Source organism: Bombina bombina, chromosome 8, assembly GCF_027579735.1.
Source record: "Bombina bombina isolate aBomBom1 chromosome 8, aBomBom1.pri, whole genome shotgun sequence".
Lineage (NCBI taxonomy): Eukaryota > Metazoa > Chordata > Amphibia > Anura > Bombinatoridae > Bombina > Bombina bombina.
In genome coordinates this window covers 17,977,867-17,999,001 of record NC_069506.1, presented here as the reverse complement: position 1 = coordinate 17,999,001, position 21,135 = coordinate 17,977,867, and positions in this window count along the sequence as shown.

The window sequence follows — 21,135 nt, the reverse complement described above, 5'->3', positions numbered from 1 at the left end:
ACCAAGAGAATGAAGAAAATTTGATAATAGGAGTAAATTAGAAAGTTGCTTAAAATTGCATGCTCTATCTGAATCCTGAAAGAAAAAAATTGGGTTCAGTGTCCCTTTAAGTATAACTGATGTGAATTTGTGATTTGGGACAAGTAAAATTTTTATGAATTTGGCAATTTCCTAGTATGATTTCGCAACAAGAGATTATAGATTCACAATCAAGTTCTATCTAGGTCACTATCTTGTTTTCTCAATTAGAATCAGAGTTTCTTTAAGAAAAAGTTTTATTATTCTCAAACAGAGGACATGAATTTGTTCATAAACAGACCTTGTGACTTACAAGAAGAAAAAAAATCAGGTGTACACTAACCACAAATTAGACCTGTCTGAGTATAATGAGCTAGCCCTAACGTGTATCTTACAATACCCCACTCGTCTGTGGCTTCCTGTTACTTTGTAAAAGAGATCTGATGCATTGAAGCATTTAAAAAATGTATTAGATTCATATAGATTTAAACGATAGCCCTTTTCTGTAAATACCTGTGGATTTAAAAACAAGGGAGGATTCACAGCAGTCATTATTGTATGGTAAAAAAAGGAAGACAATGAAGAGGATCCACTTACAATGACATTGACTTATACATTTGGGGACGAAAGAACGGCTGCCACCATTCGCAAATACTGGTCAATTGTAGAAACCGTCAAAAATCTACCATTCAAGGGATAAAGACCTCCAAGAGTGGGCTACAGGAGAGCTAAATCGACAAGAGACCATCTGATACAAACTGATCCGAGAACATGTTACTCTAGCACTACCTGGTTACAACAAACCAAGGGGTGCTACAGATGTTTAGGTTGTCACCTGTAATGGATTGACTAACATGAACCACTACCCACATAGCATACTTACTCCACTGTCCGTGTGGAAAGTTCTATGTGGGTAAGACGATAGATACCCTGAGAACTTATATGGCAAATCATAGGATGGCCATAAGAACTGCCATAGAGAAAAAGGAGCGAGGCATTTCATGGAGGCTGGACATAAAGTATCGGATCTACGATACACAATTATAGACCACATTCCTATGCCAAACAGAGGTGGCGATAGAGTGAAAACTCTACTCCAAAGTGAATCCAGTTGGATATACACACTGGTTGGTTGGTACACATTGGTGCCCAGAGGAATTAATACATGTCTAGACTGGCATTGCTTTATTTAGTACTAGACCAGAAAATTTAGACACCACACGTTAATTCTAAATTAAGAGAACAGATCAAACACAAACAATAATGTGATAGTAATCTGTTAGTAGTCTTGTTATAGATAGTGTTGAACTCACACAGTAAGCTAGCATCCATCTATATGCCCAAAGACCCCGTAATAAATATAAACATTGGAGGGGAGGGAATTAGGAATTAATATTGAGTATGTAATATGGTTATATGCTGAACAGAGTTTGAAATAATTATATGTGGAAACAGGTTACCAGTGAAGTAGATGATGTATTCTCTGCTTTATTTTTGTTTTTAATAGATAGAACAGGACCTGCCACGCATGCTTACCGGTGGAGTCCCGTAACCATGGCAACTAACACACGCCTGTCGAATCACGTGACAGCAGTAGAGACATGACGTCACTTCCGAAACGCCACCGGCAGTGGCAAAGAGAGGATCCTTTGGTTGAGGGTTATAAAAGTATACTGTATATTTATTATTATCAGGTATTTGTAAAGCGCCAACATATTCTGCAGCGCTGTAAACATAGTCAATATACAGGATAGCTTTTGCAGGGATCAAGTGGGTAGAGGGCCCTGCCGAGAGTTTCACTGTTGTAGTCGGTTCTTATGAAGCGATCTGTAAACAGCTGGGCCCATAGGCTTACATTCTAAGGGGTTCAAGGGGAAAGCAATGTAGTTAGGAAAGGTTAGTGTTGGTTGTAAGCATCCCTGAATAGTAGAGTTTTTAGGGAGCGCTTGAAGCTGTTAAAACTAGGGTAGAGTCTTGTGGAGCGAGGCAGGGAGTTCCAAAAGATTTTGGCCAGTCTGGAGAAGTCCTGTAGATGGGAATGTGAGGAAGTAACAAGAGAGGAGGAGATCCTGAGCTGATCGAAGGGGACGGGAGGGAGAGTATCTGGAGACAAGGTTTGAGATGTAGGGGGGAGCAGTGCAGTTGAGAGCTTTATATGTCAGAGTGAGGATTTTGTGTTTAATCCTATATATAACTTGTATTGTCTGAGGATTGGGGCAACCCCGAAGTGTTACATATTCGTTAATAAATATTATCTGTTAAGACCCAGTGAGTGCTCCTATTTGTTTTGGTATATATATATATATATACAGGGAGTGCAGAATTATTAGGCAAGTTGTATTTTTGAGGATTATTTTTATTATTGAACAACAACCATGTTCTCAATGAACCCAAAAAACTCATTAATATCAAAGCTGAATATTTTTGGAAGTAGTTTTTAGTTTGTTTTTAGTTTTAGCTATTTTAGGGGGATATCTGTGTGTGCAGGTGACTATTACTGTGCATAATTATTAGGCAACTTAACAAAAAACAAATATATACCCATTTCAATTATTTATTTTTACCAGTGAAACCAATATAACATCTCAACATTCCCAAATATACATTTCTGACATTCAAAAACAAAACAAAAACAAATCCGTGACCAATATAGCCACCTTTCTTTGCAAGGACACTTAAAAGCCTGCCATCCATGGATTCTGTCAGTGTTTTGATCTGTTCACCATCAACATTGCGTGCAGCAGCAACCACAGCCTCCCAGACACTGTTCAGAGAGGTGTACTGTTTTCCCTCCTTGTAAATCGCACATTTGATGATGGACCACAGGTTCTCAATGGGGTTCAGATCAGGTGAACAAGGAGGCCATGTCATTAGATTTTCTTCTTTTTTTTTTTTTTTTTTTTAAATCACTTTTTATTGAGGTCAGATACAATACATAATACGTAAATCGGAGCAAAAACAAGCACAAGAAGAGAAAAAAAAAAAAAATACATGGAAATAACATTTTTGATACGTGTCGCTTCTGTCTATTACATCATAGACATAGTATCTTATCGTACCAGGCTATATAAATAATAAATCAAATTACCATGTTACATTGATTGTATTTGCTAACACATATAGATTATATTAAACCTCATTTTCTTTTTCTTCCCATGGTTAACTTCCCCCTCACCCAAAAAAAAAAAAAAAAAAAAAAAAAGAACAAGAATTAATAATAATAAAAAAAAAAAAAAAAAAAAAAAAAAAAAAGGGGGAAGGAAAAAAAAAGTAACTTAAATCATATAACTGATCCATGCCCCCCCAGCTCCAACCCCAACCCCCAGCCCCTACCACAGATTGAGCAACACCAATTCTGAGTTCCTGAAGGGAAAAATTAACATATCTATTTCATTAGTTGGATAGCCTTTGATGAAGACTGACCATTTCAGGAAGAAAGATTTTATGTCTTCTTCATTATCAATATTAGTGTCTCTTTGCTCGATCATACATTGTTTCTTCAAACAATTTTTTACCTCAGAAATTGAGGGAATCTTTGAGCTCTTCCAATACTTAAGAATCAGGTATCTGGCAGCTAAGATTGTGAGGATAATTAATTTTTCTTGAGGTTGTTGCCGTGCTTCAAATTGAACACAGAAAATAATCTGTGTCAAAGTGAGTACCAGAGGGGGAGCCTCAATATTCTTGTTGAGCCAAAATTCAACTCTGTACCAGAATTGGCGTATTTTTGGACAGTTCCATAGCATATGGGCCAGGTCCGCTGCCGCTAGGGAACACTTTGAACAAGCCTTAAATTCTGAATTATGTATTTTGTAACCTAGAGCTGGGGTAAAATATGTTCTGTGTAAGATTTTAAGGTGTGCTTCCCTCCACGTAGCAGAGAGAGTGGCCCTAGAAACTCGATCTATTGATCTCTGAACATTATTTGGCACTATCGTTTCTGAGGGAATTAACCTGGACCAAGTCATTGCTATATGCTCCAGTAAGGGAGTTCCCTTGTTGGCATTAAGAAGTGTATAACAGGGAGTGATTGACATACGTCCAGCTTTTATCAGAGTCAACCATTTTTCAATTTCTCCTAGGGTCCATGACCAATTTGCGCTCCTAGTAATCTTTAGTCCATAATGCCTAAGTTGCAAATATGCAAAAAATTCTTTATGTGAAAGATTGAATTCATTTTTCAATTGTTCAAATGTTTTTATGACATTTGAATCATTTTCAAATATTTGTTTGACTTTTACCAATCCTAGATGGGACCACCTGTCAAACACAGCCAACTCCAAGCCAGGCCGAAATCTTGGATTTCCTTTTATTGGTAAGTGCTGGGACACGCCACAATCCAATCCTAGAGTAGACCCTATTCTCCACCAGGCTTTGATCGGGTTCAGAATGCTTTTAATCTTTTTAACTTCAGGGGGTAAAGACTTAGGTGGACAATGCACCAAACCAGTAAGAGAATACGGGTGACAGATATTCGATTCTAATAAAATGTTGTTAACATAATCTTTGGAGAGAATCCAATCCGATACTGTTCTTGCCAGAAAAGACAGATTATATTGCCTAATATCTGGCAGAGCTAGACCCCCATGTTCCCTTGCCAAGGTTAATTTTGTAATAGAAATTCTCGCCTTTTTTCCCTGCCAAAGAAATTTCCCGACTGCCCTATTTAACAACCTAATGTCTTTTCCGTGCAAAATTAGTGGGGTATTTTGTAATATGTACAAGAGTTTCGGAAGAAGGATCATTTTATAGATGGCTATTCTCCCAGATAATGAAATGGGTAATCCTTGCCAAGATTTCAGCCTCTCACAGATCATTGTTAATATGGGTATTATATTAGCTTTGTACAAATCAGTGAAACTTACTGGTATATTAATACCCAAATATTTAAATGAATCAGAGACCTCTTTAAACGGACTGTCTTTGATTGATTCCCTATTTTTATTTAGCCAAAATAATTCCGATTTGGAAGTGTTGACCATATACCCAGAAAAGGAGCCAAATTGTTGAATGATACTAAGCAGTTTAGGTATATTTGACTTTGTGTTTGAGATATAAAGGAGAATGTCGTCCGCGTAGAGTGCAGCCTTCATTTCATATTCACCCAAATTAATGCCCTCGATACTCTGTCTAATCTTTATTGCTAGAGACTCTATGGAAATGTCAAAAAGAAGGGGAGACAGAGGACACCCCTGACGCGTTCCCCTTTCAATTGCAATATCTGAGGATAGTGAGTTGTTAACTATTAGTCTGGTAGATGGGCATGTGTATAAGTTGTGAATAAAACTAACAAAATTATCCCTAAACCCAAATTTGCCTAAAGAGGTAAACAGGTGACTAAAATAAACTGAATCGAATGCCTTGGCCACATCGATGGCAACTATTGCAGAGTCCCTCTTATCTGCTGTCTCTCTCTCTCTTATTTGAAAATACTTTGTCGTCACAAGAACCTCCCTGATTTTGGAGGCTGAGTTACGACCATGCATGAATCCCGCTTGATCCTTGTGGATAATATGTGGGAGGCAGCCTTGAAGCCTACATGCCAGAATTGAGGCAAGGATCTTGTAGTCAGAATTCAAGAGAGCTATCGGTCGATAAGATCCCTTGTGACTAGGGTCCTTGCCACCCTTTAAGAGCAAAGTTGTAAAAGAGGCTGAGAAGCCAGCTGGTATAGCATAGCCTTCAATAAAGAATTGATTATACGTTTTACATAAATATGGAGCTATCTCTGAAGTTAGAATTTTATATACCTCGTTAGGAAGACCATCTGGTCCTGCTGCTTTATTCGTTGCTGACTCAAGAATCGTTTTACTGACTTCCTCATTGGAGATCGGGCTATTCAGAATGGAGTTCATTTCTGCTGTGATTGAGGGACAATTAACCTGGCCCCAAAATTGTCTGGACTGAGATATATCTGTAGTTTTTGCAGAATACAGGTCTCTGTAATACTCCGAAAAAGCCTCTAGAATGTCTTCGGTTTTAACCAGTGATTTCCCTTGGTGAAGGATTTTTTCAATCAAAGGAGGCTTATTATCATTCTTAGCTAACTTAGCTAATAGTTTACCTGATTTGTTACCAAACCGATAAAGCTTGGCCTGAAACCTCAATTCTCTCTGTGTTTCCATTAGTAATGCCATGGCATCTCTTTCACTCTTGGCTTTTATATATTTAGCCCAATGGAAAGGTGTATTTTGTAGCAGATACCGATTGTATGCATTAATCACAGAGTTCGTGACCTCTCTCTCTCTCTTTTTCAATTTTTTGGATATCATAGCAGCATAAGCCATTACTTCACCTCTGAGGACTGCTTTAGCAGCTCCCCAGAATATTTCTGGACGGTCAATAAATTCAGAATTAAAATGAAGATACTCCTTAAATTTGTTGGTCAGATGGTTCTTAAATTTAGAGTCATTGGCCAAGTAATGCGGGAATCTAAATCTTGTGGAAAAATTTATGGATCTATTTAGCTGTAATTCCAGAAAAATAGGAGAGTGATCGGATAAAATTACAGAGGTTATTCCTGCAGTAATTTTCATTGTACATAATCTAGCATCAGTTAGGAAAAGATCTATATGGGATAGGGTTTTATGAGCCCTAGAAAGGCAAGTGTATTCTAGGACATCGGGATGTTGAATCCTCCAGATGTCTTTGACAGCTAAATTCTGGAATAGGGTTTTAAATATTTTTGTTTCAAGATTATCTCTTTTTTGTTTAACTTGTTTGTTGGTTTTTCGAAGCCTATCTAGAGGAGATTGCGGCGCCATATTAAAGTCGCCTCCTAATACCACATAACCTTCTGAGTAAATTAATATTTTGGATTGAAGCGTGTCCCAAAACTCATAATCTAGGGTGTTAGGTGCGTATATATTACAAAGGGTAAATAACTGGTCTTGAATTTTGATTTTTATCATCACATATCTCCCCTCGGGATCCCTTTCAGAATGGATTAACTCGTATCCCAATCTCTTTCCAATCAATATGGCTACCCCTCTTTTTTTCCCAAAGCTGGGAGAGGCAACAACCTCTTTCACCCAGGAGCCTTTCAATTTTTTGACTTCGTCTATATTCAAGTGTGTTTCTTGCAGAAATGCAAGATCTGCCTGCATTTTTCTCAGGTGAGAGATGATTGCTTTCCTTTTGATAGGGGTCGAGATACCACCTATATTCCACGATATAATTTTGACTTTGTCTGGTCTTTTAATCATTTTTTATCCTGAGATAGGGCAAATATAACAGAGGGTGGGAGCAGGGGCAAGAGCAGGGGGGGGGGGGGGGGGAAGAGAAAAGAAAAAAAAAAGAAAAAAAAAAAAAAAGGGGGGGGGGGGAGAAAACCTCACAGTGTCTCAATTCAATGCTCAGCAAGGAAATCTCCCCTAAGCGCTTGGTCCAATAATGGTCCTCTAGTGAGGACTGCTTTATTTTGAGAAAACCCATTTCAGTTCTAATAGAGGCTTATTAAGCTAATTATAATTCGTTTATTGCTTTCTATCTGTGCACTGTTTGTGTTGTAGATTCTAGTTCCGAACAAAATTTTTCGGCTTCACGGGCATTTTCAAAAAAATAAACCTTATCCCTAACAAGTATTCTGAGTTTATGTGGGTATAATATTGTCGCTTTGTATCCTTTTTGTATCAGTTCTGTGCATATTGGTGCCAATTCTTTCCTCCTAGAGGCTGTCTCAACTGAGAAGTCTTGAAACAGGAGAATTTTGGCTCCGTCTAGGCTGATTGGTTGTTTCTTTCTGAATTGTTGAAGTACATTAGTTTTGTCAAGATAATTTAAAAAGCGCACAATTACTGGTCTGGGCCTGTTTGCTTTATTATCAGTTGAGAGTGGGCCTACTCTATGAGCCCTTTCTATTATTATATGGGAGGTAGGCAATTCTAAAAGTTGTACTAGGGTCTGGGTAACAAATAAGGAGAGATCTTCATATTTTTTGCCCTCAGGTATTCCAATAATCCTTATATTGTTCCTTCGAGATCTATTTTCGAGATCCTCAACTTTTAACATTAGTTTTTGAATTTTGGAGTTGGTTTCTTCTAGATTAGAACTATGCAAAGTAGTAAGATCTTCTAGATCCGAAACCCTCTGTTCTGCCTCTTGTAATCTATGTGAGAATTGCCTTATTTCATGTGAGAGTTGAGCTATGTCCTGTTTTATCTCAGATCTCAGAGTTTCAAATTTGGGAGTCAAAGCTTCAAGTATGTTGGAAACCAAATTTTGAGCGTTAAGGGCCTCTGTAGTAGGGTTAGTAGTAGATGTAGTGATATCTGTTATGTTTTCTGGGACTCCTTTAGTTTTTTTATCCTTATATCTGCCTGCCATGCTTGGAGAAGTAGTTTTAAGAGAAGTATTTAAAAATCTGTCCATAGGACAGAAGGAAGCTAGGTGGGGGAAGTGAGTGGCTAAATACGTGAGATTTGTGAGTTATGGACCTGAAGATCAGAGTGTGGGACGTGGTTATATTAGTGTGAAAAAGTGTAATGTGATTGTGAAATAGGGTGATTTATTATAAAGTATTAATGTGGAGGGGAGAGGGGAGGGTGTAGTGAATTAAGGGAGGTGAGGACTATATTATTGACCTGTGAACGTGAAAAACAATTTGTGTAGGTGCCAGCCGTGGTTGTGTGAGGGAGAAAAAAGAAAAAAAAAAAAAAAAAAAAAGAAACCCAAGGCTAGGGCAGTGGTCTACAAGGGATGTGAATTGTTAGTAATGATACAACTGTTCTCCCAAGCAATGGCAAGGTTGGGTCCAGACAGCCTAGTATTGCCTACCCCGCACTGACTAGTAAGGGTTTTAGAAAACTTTTAGCGGTTACCACTTGTTGACTCCAAACAGGACACAGAAGTTCCTGAATTAGATCATAGATTTGGGCAGGTTTTTATAGTGTAACTTTTTCTAATATTTTAGAAAAAGGTTTTATATAAAGAAAGGGCAAGTATAGGGATGATTATTTAAGCTGCCTAGATTATGGAGTCACTAAATCTTAAATTAATCCTCTCTTCCTTACCAATTTGCAGCTAAGGCCAGTCAAACATATGTAAGTTAGAGTGAGGTATTTATATACAACAACAACTTGATTGTTATAGTAATAAGAAGGTATTCAGAGAAAACTGTGTTTTTAGGCTTAAAATTCACTAGAGAGATTAGCTTAATATTCTGAGAGCAATTGGTAGTTATAGTTACAGGGATATTCTTATCCCAACCTTAGTTAGAATTATTCAGTGAGGCGGTATTTTTCTATTTACCAATACCCTTGTGATTACAACAATGAATCAGGCATATTAATATTTTCTAGAGGAGGGAAAAAAAAAAAGAAAAAAGAAAAAAAGCAATTGTTAAATTTATGGCATTGGAGCTCAAATTTAGATTTTTGTAGTAGTATGTATATATCAGCTTTCCTATTCCTATCCCCTTTTCAGGAAAAAAAAGGAGCTACGGTACAACTTCTTGTTCCCCTATGACTAGCGTAACGTGCCTTTAACAAACAAGAGCACAAGGGGGGAAACGGAGTAGTAGTATATTAAGATTACTGGGATATATTTCTCCAGTGCTTCAATTCCCTCCTTCCTTCCCCGTCCCTATTCCCCCTCCCTATACACAGGGGGGCACGTTCACTATAGTAAATGTCTTATATCTTAGCCAACTATATGTATAAAGTTTATGTACAGCAGTGAGATAACATAAGAAATATCGTTTTTCTTAAACAATTTTTAAAGATAAAGCAGTATTCAAGGGGAGCTGCCTGTTCAGAAGTAAAATCAACTAAGACTTTATCCTATTAAGCAACCAATCCCTCAATTTGACCCTTTGCTGATATTCTGAAAAACAATAAGAAATTTCAGTTGTACATGTATACCTGGCCAGGCCTTAATGACAGAGGTTTTAGAAACTTTTAACCACAAACATATAATGATTTCAGAGATCCTGTCACTTTCAAATTTAGAAGCAAACTGTGCCGCTGTAACTATTTCACCATGGCCCTGTAAGTTGTGATATAACTGTAGCATCAAAAAGAAAATACAAAGCAAAATATTGGTTAGCTAGAGTATATAGGATAGTCTTTCTCTGATGCTGCAAAACCCTTCTTTTTCCTCCCTTCCTCCTTCACCCTTCGTTTAGGTCATGTAAAGCAAAAAAGAATCTAGTAGAAACGGGTAAGAGGGTTAGTGGCTCATGCAGATTTGTAAAAAATACACAGTTCCCCCTTTGTCCAATTAACTTCCTTATGTGTGGAAAGATGAGGAGGGTAGAAAAAAAAAAAAAGAGAAGGCCCCCAGGCCAGGGGGGGGGCAGACTTTATGAGCCTCTTTAATGCTGCTTTTGTTCCAAAGTCTAAAAAAAGTTCTGTCCGGTCAAATTAAACGCAGCTTTTCAAGTATTTATGTTGGATCACAATGGCTCTCTGATAGCCAAGTAACTTGCACCTCAACAGAATAAAAGTACCTTATACCATACACCGTGGTGAAATGGCAGCGACAGGTCCTGAAGTCCTGGCTTTCAGCTTCCCTCGGGTGATGCAGACATTGGCCCCTCTCAAAACAATCCGGAGCGTAGGCTGCGACAGCCTCCAGAGCCCACTAGACAACGGTTTGCAGGCGGGGGCTGCCGAGATTCCACGAGCAGCAGCGGTGTGTGGAGCATGCAGCTCGGCAGTCACTCCCGTTCCATGTCGGTGGGTGGCCCAGCGTCAGTCGTCCGACGTCACCAACCGGCGTCTCAGTGATCCTTGTGTGCGCCTCCCGTTGGAAGCCGAAGAACAGCTGACAGGCTCCACTGCATCGATACCCCCAGGAAGCAGGTAAAAGCAGGGTAAATTGAGAAGGACCAGGTGATTTCCTTGCACCAAAGTTAAATCAGGGGTCTAAGAAGAGGTACCCGTTCTTGACTTTTAGCCTGAACTTTAGCTTAGGTCTCGATATCCAGTACCCCTTTCACCTCCTCTCGCAGCACCGGTGGGAGGGGTGGGGGAATGCGTTTGTTGTTTTTTAATCCTGGTGTGTAGTTACAGGGATTCAAAGTTTGTAATGGCCAAGCACGATGCGTTGTAACTGCACTGCTATGGAGCCGGGGTCCGATAGTCCTTGGATAATTTTAGCCACCACCTTGGAACGAAGGTCGGCGCGAAATTTAGCCGCCAATGGCTATAGTAGGAGTTTTAGAGAGAGGTGCTCACAGCACGTCCTGCACACAGTCTCCTCCCCCCAGATCTACACAGAGAATACAATTTTCAGATTTTCTTCTTTTATACCCTTTCTTGCCAGCCACGCTGTGGAGTACTTGGACGCGTGTGATGGAGCATTGTCCTGCATGAAAATCATGTTTTTCTTGAAGGATGCAGACTTCTTCCTGTACCACTGCTTGAAGAAGGTGTCTTCCAGAAACTGGCAGTAGGACTGGGACTTGAGCTGGACTCCATCCTCAACCCGAAAAGGCCCCACAAGCTCATCTTTGATGATACCAGCCCAAACCAGTACTCCACCTCCACCTTGCTGGCGTCTGAGTCGGACTGGAGCTCTCTGCCCTTTACCAATCCAGTCACGGGCCCATCCATCTGTCCCATCAAGACTCACTCTCATTTCATCAGTCCATAAAACCTTAGAAAAAACATGTCTTGAGATATTTCTTGGCCCAGTCTTGACGTTTCAGCTTGTGTGTCTTGTTCAGTGGTGGTCGTCTTTCAGCCTTTCTTACCTTGGCCATGTCTCTGAGTATTGCACACCTTGTGCTTTTGGGCACTCCAGTGATGTTGCAGCTCTGAAATATGGCCAAACTGGTGGCAAGTGGCATCTTGGCAGCTGCACGCTTGACTTTTCTCAGTTCATGGGCAGTTATTTTGCGCCTTGGTTTCTCCACACGCTTCTTGCGACCCTGTTGACTATTTTGAATGAAACGCTTGATTGTTCGATGATCACGCTTCAGAAGCTTTGCAATTTTAAGAGTGCTGCATCCCTCTGCAAGATATCTCACTATTTTTGACTTTTCTGAGCCTGTCAAGTCCTTCTTTTGACCCATTTTGCCAAAGGAAAGGAAGTTGCCTAATAATTATGCACACCTGATATAGGGTGTTGATGTCATTAGACCACACCCCTTCTCATTACAGAGATGCACATCACCTAATATGCTTAATTGGTAGTAGGCTTTCGAGCCTATACAGCTTGGAGTAAGACAACATGCATAAAGAGGATGATGTGGTCAAAATACTAATTTGCCTAATAATTCTGCACTCCCTGTATATATATATATACGTTAATTGAAGTAGCCGTGTTAGTCCAGAGATTTAGATATCAAAATAACAAGAGTATTGCATTGAGCAATGATAATTTTTTATTGGACTAACTATACATTTATAAGTTGACAAGCTTTCAGAAGAATGTCTTCCTTTTTCAAGTCTGAAGCAATACTGACCAATATGATGGAATTTACAGATTATATCTTAAAACATAGGATGGCTAAAAAGACAGAAAGTGTGATGGAGGTCGGAATGCAGGGGGAGGAGGGGGTTTTGTAAAAATCATGAGGGGGTTTAGGAGACAGAGGCAGACAGTGTCAGTAAAGGATAACAGACAGGTGAAATATATGGTTATACACGAAGCATATACTAACATAAAGTTATATATCAACATAGAATCAATATGTGTAAATATGTAAAATTAGGTATACAGGAGAATATAAGTTGGGCAAAAAAGGAAAAAGGAAAAAAAAAAAAAAAAGGGGAATATCAATAATGACAAAAGTGTGGACATAGCCTTACCTGCGTACCTATGCATAGAGAGTGTGGAATATACAATATAATTGACTACAGTATATGAAAGTACATTATAAAAAATGTTGATAATGGGTTAAGAAACCAGAGTCCACATTTAGTCCAGAATTTAACAAGTTGAAGTGCATTATTAATTTTATTTCAAAGGTTTTTCTTTCCAAGGTGTTTTTGAAGTTGCCTCTGAGATTCTTAATATTGAGGTTTTGGATGGAGTGGTCAGGTTGGGTGAAATAGTGACCAACAGGGGTACAGCATTTTGTTTTATAGTGGTTTTTGATTGAGTGTCTGTGTAAGTTCATCCGAAGGTGCAGTTTTTGGATTGTTTCTCCAATATAACATCCCACTTCACATGCAGTGCAATGTATCATGTATACCACATTTGCAGATATACATGAATATGCCCCTTTAATTTTATAGGATTTACTCTTGTGATTAGCTGTGCTGCTTTCACAAATGTGTTCATATAATTTGCAGAGAGTTTTGTTGCAGCGTTTGGTTCCATTCTGGGTGTTCTTTATATCAAAGGGTAGCTTTCTGTGGACCAATTTCTATTTTTAGGTTGGATTTTTCGTATTCCTTCTACAGCAGGGTTATATTGTTATATTTGACCAGGACCGTCTTTAACACAGGGCAAAAGGGGCAGCTGCCCAGGGCCCAGTTTCTGTTGAGGGGCCCAAGAGTCCTAAAAAATATATATATATATATATATATATTTTTTTTTTATTATTTTTTTTATGGTTCATACCAGACTGCTGATGTGACATGGGGAACACACACATTCAGTCCTAATACTGTCACAGTCAAAAGTACTCTGCTTATATATTTTTTTTTAAAACTGTGCTAGACCGTGCCGGTGTCATGTGATATGCCAAGTTATTGCCATGTGCTGTTTTGAATGTGTACTGTGCAGCACTGAATGCAAAGCCCTAACTCGGCATCCAGCCATTCCCACTGCATCATAAAAGGTCCTACTGGGGTTACCACTGTTACCAGGTAACTGCTCTGGTGGTGGGGATTGTTTCTGGGTAGGGCAGACTGTAAGCGCATGCAGCAGAAAGCTGGAGCGGCAAGCACGTGAGGATTTGAGCATCTGTTCAGCTGCATACACTGCTCTCTTCAGTCTTGAGGCTGTGTGACTCATCTCACACTGTATTCATGCAGCCTTGGACAGACAGCATCCACTCTGCTGGTCCCCTTAGCCCTGCTCTTTCTGCTGTGGCCCTAAGATCAGCTAACTGAAGTTTGTTAGGGTAACAGTGCTTTGTAGAAAGGTGTCAGTGAGAAGAATAAGTGAGTGCTCACACACCCCTCCCCATGCAGCATTGTCTAGTGTAAGGTGAGAGGGAACTTGTTCCTAGCAAAGAAGTGACATGTGCTGCTGTGGCTGATGTGTAGAGTCATGCTGATACTTCACACATTAATGTAAGGTTCATTTCTATAGTTTTTGTTTTCTCTCTATCTCAGATTTTACAGCTTCCCATAGTAGTTCTGCTGTTCCAGTCAGTAAACTTATACTGCACCTCCATGCTTCCTCCTCAGTCTTTACCTTGCTTTGCTCCTGTTGGCTGCCCTAAAACTCTTTAACCAACTAACCTCACACCAGAATCACATTCAAAAGAATATTAAATGAATCCACAGTGAAGGAATTTATATATTTATTTACTTATTAGTACTGCTTAGGTCCAGTTTCACATATTGCAATTTATTTAATTTTTTTAAATGATTAGCTCAGCAGTGGATAATCCCCTGCTGGGCTAATAATTAAAAAAAAAAATGATTTAGTTGTTTTTTGGGATGTTGGGGTGGAGAGCGAAATTGCATGGGGGGCGGGGGCCCAAGAAAATTTTCACCCAGGGTCCAGTCAATATTAAAGACGGCCCTGTATTTGACTACTGGGGTATTAAGGGCAGAGTTAATTTGTTTGTTTATAACCTTTGTTTTGTAACCTTTTTCTCTGAATGATTGGGACAGTGTGATGAGGTGTTTGTCACGGTCCTTGGTGTCTGAGCAAATTCTGTGATATCTGGTGGCCTGACTGTAGATTATGTTTTTTTTTAATGTGATTGGGGTGGGAGCTGGAGCTATGGAGGTAGCTGTATCTATCTGTTAGTTTCCTGTATACAGATGAGTGTAGTTTGCCATTTGTGATGGATATTGTTGTATCCAGGAAGTTGACTCAGTCTCTAGAAAAGTCAATTTTAAACTTGATTGATGCATGAAATAGATTAAATGATTTATGAAAATGTTAAAGGTTTTTTTCTCCTACTGTCCATATGATGAAAATATCATCTATGTAGCGAAAGTATTTGAAGGGTTTGTGAGGGTGAGTGGCTAGGAATCTCTGTTCTAAGTCAGCCATGAAGAGGTTTGCATACTCTGGTGCCATTGTGGTGCACATGGCTCTTCCCATGGTTTGTAAATAGATGGAGTTATTGAAGATGAAATAATTGTGGGCGAGTATAAATTCTGTAAGTTTACTGACTGTAGAAGCACTACATGTCTGGTTAGAGCTGTCTGAGGAAAGAATGTTTAAGTAGTCATCATTACAATCTTGATGTGGAATATTGCTGCACAGGGATTCCACATCCATTGTCACAAGTATAGTATCCTCTGGCAATTCTGTTATCTGACTGATTTTGTAAAGAAAATCAGTGGTGTCTTTATAAAGCTAGTGGTGTTAATAACTAAAGGCTTAAGAATATTCTCCATTAGGCCCGATATTTGCTCAGTCAGTGTCCATGCCAGTTATTATTGGTCTCCCTGGGTTCCCTGGTTTGTGGGTTTTTTGGGAGCATGTAGAATATCCCTATGCTAGGGTTAGAAGGCACTAGTTTGTCCAGTTTATGTTCTGTGTGTTTAGGGAATGCTTTTATTAGTTTTCTAAGTTGCAAAGTGTATTCCTGGGTGGGGTCCTTTTCCAGTTTATTGTAATAAGTTTGATCTGATAATTGTATATTTCCTTCTGTGGTGTAGTCCTGTGTATTCATGATCACCACTGCTACTCCCTTGATATACAGACAGATACACACAGATACAGTATATAGATACATAGACAGATAAATAGAGACAGGCAAACAGGCAGACAGACAGATAGATAGATAGATAGATAGATAGATAGATAGATAGATAGACAGATAAGTAGGCTGATAGAGCGAAAGGCAGACAAATAGATACAAAACATTGCAGTGACAGGGGATATTTATGTACAAAATTACATTGCTTAAAATTATTTTACTAAACCTTTAAAGTTGGATTAAGAACTATTATACAGATAAATGAATAATCATTTTTAATATATTTAGGGTCTGGGATAAAACAGGCATTAAACCCTGTGAGCTAAATTGTAACTGTTCCTAACCGGCCTCAGTAGAAGAGATAAGATAGGGAGAAAAGGTTTTTAAACTTAGGTTACAAAATGGTGGTGCCCATTACTAATGGGAAGCTTTATTAATCTGCATATGCAGCTTTTGAGGCCTTGCAGTGCAGCTGCAACCAAAACATTTAAGAAGCAGAAACTGGTTCTTTATCCTCTCCAGTACATCAGAGGTGAGATAAACCCCCCCTGACACTCACTTGTTCAGGCGGGTGATTGACATGCCCTGCTCACATGCAACTGATTGTATGAGAGCAGGGGGCGGGATTGCACAAGAGAGCACTTTGCAATATTACATTTTGCCGTACGAGGGCTGATTGCAGTCGGTCAGGTTCTCTACTTGCCAATGCAATTTTGATAAATGTTTTACTTTACACTTGTTTCTTCAATAAATAAACAATTATTATAATTTAAATTAACAAAATACATCTACTTATTATTCTCAGACTGATTTTTTAATACTTTATTATAATTTATTAAGGGCCAGACTAGGAGTAAGCTGTTTGAAAGTAAGCTGAAAGTAAAACGTTTTCACTCGTACGATATCCCGATGGGCGTAAAAGATAGAAGTCAATGAATAAAAAAAGTGGGAAAAAAACCCTAACACCCAACTCGCTTGCAAACTTGAACGCATAGTTTTAAGTGCCCTAACCCGACATGAAAATATGAATATTTTACATATTAATGTTTTTCACATATCAGAATATGCTATATTTATTCATAAATACATATATTTTATGGTATTTTTGTAAACTATATATCTTTAAAATATATATATATTTATAAATACATAGAACATATTCTGCTATGTGCAGAACATTGGAATGTAAAATATTTACAGTAAATAAATAGTTAAAACCTTTATTAAATATGAATATTGCATACATTTGCTTTTACATGTTTTTATTCATCTACTTGACTGTAAAGGGCCCCAATGCACTTCTATATATGTCTATATATGTGTACATATGTATTTATGTGTTTATATGTGTATATATGTTTGTAAATACATATATACACATATAAATATATATATATATCTGTACACACATATAAACATACAGATAGATAGAGTATATAGATAGAAATATAGATAGATGATAGATAGATATACATAGTTAAACATGTATATATATGTATCTCTATGTTAAAGCCCTTTGCAGCCTTTTTATTCTAACACCTGAGCCCTTATTGCTTTTTGTGCAATTTAGTTTTTTAAATAATTTTTATTAGATGGTGTTATTATGAGTGTAACTGTACTTCTAAATGTATTCTTAATGTGTTTTGTGACACTTCTTTGTTTTGTGAAACAGTTAACCAGACCTCTGAAGCTGCGCTATCCTGACGCGCGTTAAATTGCACTCAAGAGATCGCATTTATTTTCAACTTGTAATATAAAGCTACATACAACGTGCACAAACATCTGCGATAAATCTAATATCACTTGTGTGTAACTGTTAGCGCGCCACTTGTAATCTGGCACTTAGGGGGCTATTTATCAAGCTGAGGCGGACAGGGGTGCATATATGCACCCTTGTCCACCGCAGCTTGCCTCTGGCAGTCTGAATTTTCCTGGAGGAATTCGGCATTGCACACAAGCGCTATTTTGCGCTCGCGTGCAATCCCGTCCCCTGCCTGCGCACAGCCAATCACATGCGTCAAGAGCTGTCAATCTCCCCAGTCGGATAAGGCCGGGGAGATTGAATTTCGCCAAACAAGAGGTGGCGAAAGGTTAGGGAAGCAGCGGTCTGATGATGCTCTTGTAAGAAAATCGACCCCTTAGTGTTTTATGTTCCTTTAAGTTTAAACCCAACACTATTTTTACTCTTCTATAGTTCTAGATTTATAATCACATCCTAAGAGTGACTACCTAACCCTTTCATACCCATCATCTGCCCCATGTAACATTGACAAATAAATATTTGGTTGCTATACACCCCTGGCACATGGGGTGATGTTATTTGGAACCAACATTTGAGCTCAGAAGTAAAAATATGTGAGATTTATTTCTGCTTTTATTAATTTTTAAAAGTCCACGGAGAGCTGGTAGAAGTTCTCCCTCTGCATCACAATCTAGGCTATGTGTGAAGCCACATTTCACAAATAATAAGATAGTCTTGCTGTCTTGTAAACCAACTGAGGTTGAGAAGGGAGAGGTGGAGGATGGTTATGGTGAGAGATGGGGAGAATGAGAAAATTATCTTGTGGTCTCTATTTTCTCTTTTTCTTTCTTTCCTTTTTTCTCCTCCCTCATACGTCATTTCCCACCTGCCTATTGTGTAAGATTCCTTTTCCCCACAACACCTCCACAGAAGATCTCAGTCTTTCATATCTAACATAACCCTCTTTAATGCTCCCTATACCATCCTGCTTCGTCCTTCTAGATCAGAGAGCACTTTGACAGTTGATTTGAAACCATACAACAGAACTTTCTACGGACTCAATTTCTTTTTCTATATCTTTTCCATTATCTTTTAGTTGCTGACTAGCCATATTGCTATTTCTATTAGTTATTATGCCCTTCCTAACTGTACTTGTATACTACACGGGATCCAATAGTGGTCCCTCTGGTCATATCGGAGGGGAGGCACGAGAAAAGCTAAGAGATGTATTTGTTCATTGTTCAGATTTAGGTATAAGTGTTTTTTTTATAACCCAGGTTTCCATTATTTTTCATGCACATCTTTACATTTAAATATGAAGAAAGAAGGCTGCAAAAATGTGTCTTTATTGTTTGGTAAAAATTGGTAAAAAATTGGTAAAAAATACACAAAAGTACTCTGCTCTTATGGATATCAAACAATTGCAAACACAACACAGGTTTATAAAAAAAAAAATCTTTGTATATAAATATGTGTGGCACAATTATTGGCACCTTTTAATCAATACTTTGTGCTACCTCTCTTTTGCCAAGATAACAGCTCTGAGTCTGCTCCTATAATGCCTCATGAGGTTGGAGAATACATGGCAAGGGATCTGAGACCATTCCTCCATACAGAATCTTTACAGATCCTTAAAATTTCAAGGTTGATGCTGGTGGACTCACCTCTTCAGTTCACCCCATAGGTTTTCTAGGGGGTTCAAGTCAGGGGACTGGGATTGCCATGGTAGGACGTTGATTTTATGGTTAGTAAACCATTTTTGTTGATTTTGATGAATGTTTTGGATCATTGTCCTGCTGGAAGATTCAACCATGGCCCATTTTAATCTTTCTGGCAGAGGCAGTCAGGTGTTCATTTAATATCTGTTGATATTTGATAGAGTCCATGATGCCATGTATCCTAACAAAATGTCCAGGTCCTCTGAAAAAAACCTTGCCCCAAAACATTAAACAGCCACCACCATATTTAACCATAGGCATGAGGTACTTTTCCATATAGCTACCTCTCTGTGTGCGCCACACATACCTCTGGTGTTTATTGCCAAAAAGCTCTATTTTGGTTTATCTGACCATAGAACCTGATCCTTTTTGATGTTCCTTTAATATCTGGCAAACTAAAGACACTTGAGTTTGTTTTTGGATGAGAGTAGAGGCTTCCAAACAGCTTGTGGTGATGTCGGATTGTAGGATACAATTAACTTCTGCAGTTCTCCAGCTTTGATCCCTAGAGATATTTTGGCCACTCGAACCATCCTCTTCATTTCCTTCATCTCCTCTTCCAGGTTGATTCATAACATTTCCAGTTGACTAGAACATATTAATTATTGCCCTGATGGAGGAAATGGGCATTTAATGCTTTTGCTATTTTCTTATAGCCACTTCCCATTTTGTGAAGCTCTACAATCATTTGATGCAAATCACAGCTATATTCCATGGTCTTATGATGAATGACTAAGTGAATTTGGCCTATGTGTTACCTCATATTTACGCTCCCGTGAAATAGGAAGTCATGATTGAACTATTTCCTGTTCCTTGTCACCCAGGGGTACTAAATAATGTAAAATATCAATGGGAATATATTTCAAATAATTTTTTCTCATATGATTTTAAAATTGGTGCCAATAATTGGGGCACACATATATTTAACAAAGTTTTTTTTTGTTAGAAAAACCTGTGTTGTGTTTGCAATTGTTTGATATCGATAAGAGCAGAGTATTTTTTTGTATGTTGTTAAAGGGACACTGAACCCAAATGTTTTCTTTCTTGATTCAGATAGAGCAGCAATTTTAATCAACTTTCTAATTTACTACTATTATCATTTTTTTTTAGTTCTCTTGCTATCTTTATTTGAAAAAGAAGGCATCTAAGCTAAGGATCCAGCCAATTTTTGGTTCAGACCCTGGACAGCACTTGTTTATTGGTGGGTGTATTTATCCACCAATCATCAAGAACAACCCAGGTTGTTCACCAAAAATGAGCCGGCATCTAAAATTTGTTAATAGGAGTAAATTACAAAGTTGCTTAAAATTGCATGCTCTATCTGAATCATGAAAGAAAAAATGTGGGTTCAGTGTCCCTTTAACAAAAGGTCAAACGTTTAAACAATAAAGGCATTTTTTCACAGCCTTCTTTGCTCATATTTACAGTGGGTGTTAATATTAGACATGCCTTTAAAGGGTTACTATTCTTAAAGGGACATTAAACACTTTCAGCGAGATTACGAGTTTTGCGTTAGAGGCTATGAGGGGCTAACGAGCAGTTTCAGCTCACCGCTCACCTACAGACAACGCTGGTATTACGGGGTTTTTTCAACCCGGCGTTAGCCTCTAAAAAGTGAGCAGAGAGCAAAATTTAGCTCCACATCTCACTGTAATACCAGCGCTGTTTACGGTAGCAGTGAGCTGCCAAAACGTGCTCGTGCACAATTTCCCCATAGGAATCAATGGGGCAGAATCTGCTGAAAAAAAACATAACACCTGCAAAAAAGCAGCGTTCAGCTCCAACACAGCCCCATTGATTCCTATGGGGAAAGTAAATTTATGTCTACACCTAACACCCTAACATGAACCCCGATTCTAAACACCCCTAATCTTACA